The sequence below is a fragment of the Pteropus vampyrus genome, unplaced genomic scaffold (assembly GCF_000151845.1).
Source record: "Pteropus vampyrus isolate Shadow unplaced genomic scaffold, Pvam_2.0 Scaffold503, whole genome shotgun sequence".
In the NCBI taxonomy this organism is placed as follows: Eukaryota; Metazoa; Chordata; class Mammalia; order Chiroptera; family Pteropodidae; genus Pteropus; species Pteropus vampyrus.
In genome coordinates this window covers 880,063-882,322 of record NW_011889284.1, presented here as the reverse complement: position 1 = coordinate 882,322, position 2,260 = coordinate 880,063, and the positions used below count along the sequence as shown (strand labels likewise).

General features: G+C 33.5%; 1 protein-coding gene across 2 annotated transcripts in view; it reads left to right on the top strand.

Annotated features, from left to right (window-relative positions):
* Positions 1 to 2,260, top strand: part of LOC105307533 (keratin, type I cytoskeletal 27) — an 8,872-nt gene that overhangs the window by 4,081 nt on the left and 2,531 nt on the right. The gene's annotated exons all lie outside the window — the stretch shown is intronic.

The window sequence follows — 2,260 nt, the reverse complement described above, 5'->3', positions numbered from 1 at the left end:
TCCTCAGAAACACTCCCTGGAGTGCTCCTTGTCGGAGACAGAAGGCAACTACTGTGCGCAGCTGGCCCAGATCCAGGCTCAGATCGGGGCCCTGGAGGAGCAGCTGCACCAGGTCCGAACCGAGACTGAGGGCCAGAAACTGGAGTACGAGCAGCTCCTGGACATCAAGGTCCACCTGGAAAAGGAAATCGAGACCTACTGCCGCCTGATTGATGGAGAGGATGGGTAAGTATTGCTTCCTTTGAGAAAACATTTTAAGATTATCAAAGATGTTTTGAAATCAAGTACAAAGTATTGCTTCCTTTGAGAAAACATTCTAAGATTATCAAAGATGTTTTGAAATCAAGTACAAAGTATGTATCATTTACATCACGTGTACATGAACCCCTTCTAGTGTTAAGAACCCAATGATCTTCCATCTTAAATCATTATTTTTCAGTTTCCTCAGCAAAACAGAGTGAAATAATTAATACAAGCTCTCTAAACTTTTACAGCTCTTGTGTTAAGTCAAAAGGCTACAAAGGACCAGGAAATCAGATAAAAGGTAAACAAAAGCTGTGTTGAGCATTTGTTGTTTATTTGTATATGTATCAAATGATGAGTTAATTATTTTCCCTTTATGAATTTAATAAATTCTAACAATTCATATGTGTAATTTTAGATTCATCTAAAACCACCACGGTTAAAACAATCATTGAAGAAATAGATCCTCGTGGTAAAGTTCTCTCATCCAAAGTTCACACCACAGAAGAGAAACCCACCAAAGTCAACAACATGAAGAGTGAACAGAAGGTGCCTTCCTGAACCCCAAAAGAATGACCTTAAGTGAAAATATAAAATTGAAGCTACATTCCTAAATAAGGGCTCTCTTATTTTTCTGCTTTACTTCTGATGAATTATTTTTAGAATAGTAACATTTCTTTGGCTTTCTCTGTGGATGGTGTTTCAATAAAAGTTCTTCCTGTTGCAAATCATCTTAACTGGTTCTGGTCAATCTTTGTATTTTAAATGTAACCCCCAATGGGAGCTGAGTTTTGTTTTTAATTTCTTCTATTTAATTCATTGGTCTTCACAAGTTAGGAGTAAGTTTAACAGACAAACAGGTTGGAGTCTTTTTCTGTAAAATTAAAATTTTTTTCTTCCTTCCATAAATATTTATTAAATATGCACTAAGTGCTGGTAATGAAAATAAAACAGATAACAAAAATCTAATCCCTGAGTGCAACATGCTCTTAGAATAAAATAAGGAGTTGAAGAATCAGAAACCCTAAAAATAAAGAAAAAACTAGAAATGGTGCTATTAAGGGTAGAAGGGAAAAAAGAGAGATGGGGGGACTGGATAGGGCTAGTGGGGAATTCCATGATGTTAGACCACAAAATAAGTCTTAACAAATTTAAGAAGACTGATAACATATCAAGTATCTTTTTCAACCACAATAGTATGAAACCAGAAATCAATAACGGGATGAAAATTGGAAAATTAAAAAATATGTAGAAATTATATAACATACTTCCAAATAAACAAATGGATCAAAGAAGTCAAAAGGGCAATCGAAAAATATCTTGAGTCAAATGAAAATGAAAATACAATATACCAAAACTTATGGGATGCAGCAAAAGCAGTACTAAGAAAAAGCTTTATAGTAATAACTGCCTACATTAAGAAAGAAAAAAGATTGCAAATAAACCATCTAACTTTATATATCAAGGCTCTAGAAAAGAACAAATTAAGCCCAAGGTTAGCAGAAGGAAGGAAATAATTAAGATTAGAGCAGAAATAAATAAAATAGAGACTAGAAAAACAAGAAAAAAGCAACAAAACTAATACTTGGTTTTTTGGAAAGATAAAATTGACAAATCTTTAGCTAGACTACAAGGAAAAGAGAAAGAGAACCCAAATTTAAAAAATTAAAAATGAAAGAGGAGAAATTGCAACTGATGCCAGAAATACAAAGGATCATAAGAGAATGCTAGAACATTTATATGCCAACAAATTTCATAATCTAGAAGAAATAAATTCCTAGAAACATGCAACCTACTAAGACTAAATCATGAAGAAAAAGAAAATCTGAACAGAACAACAGCAAATAAGATTAAATCAGTAATCAAAAATCTCTTAGCAAAAAGAAGCCCAGGACCAGGTGGTTTTCCTGGTGAATTCTATCACTCAAAGAAAAATTAATTCCAATTCTTCTCTAACTCTTCCAAAAAATCGAAGAGGAGGAAACACTTCCAAACTTATTGTACTCTATATCAAAGC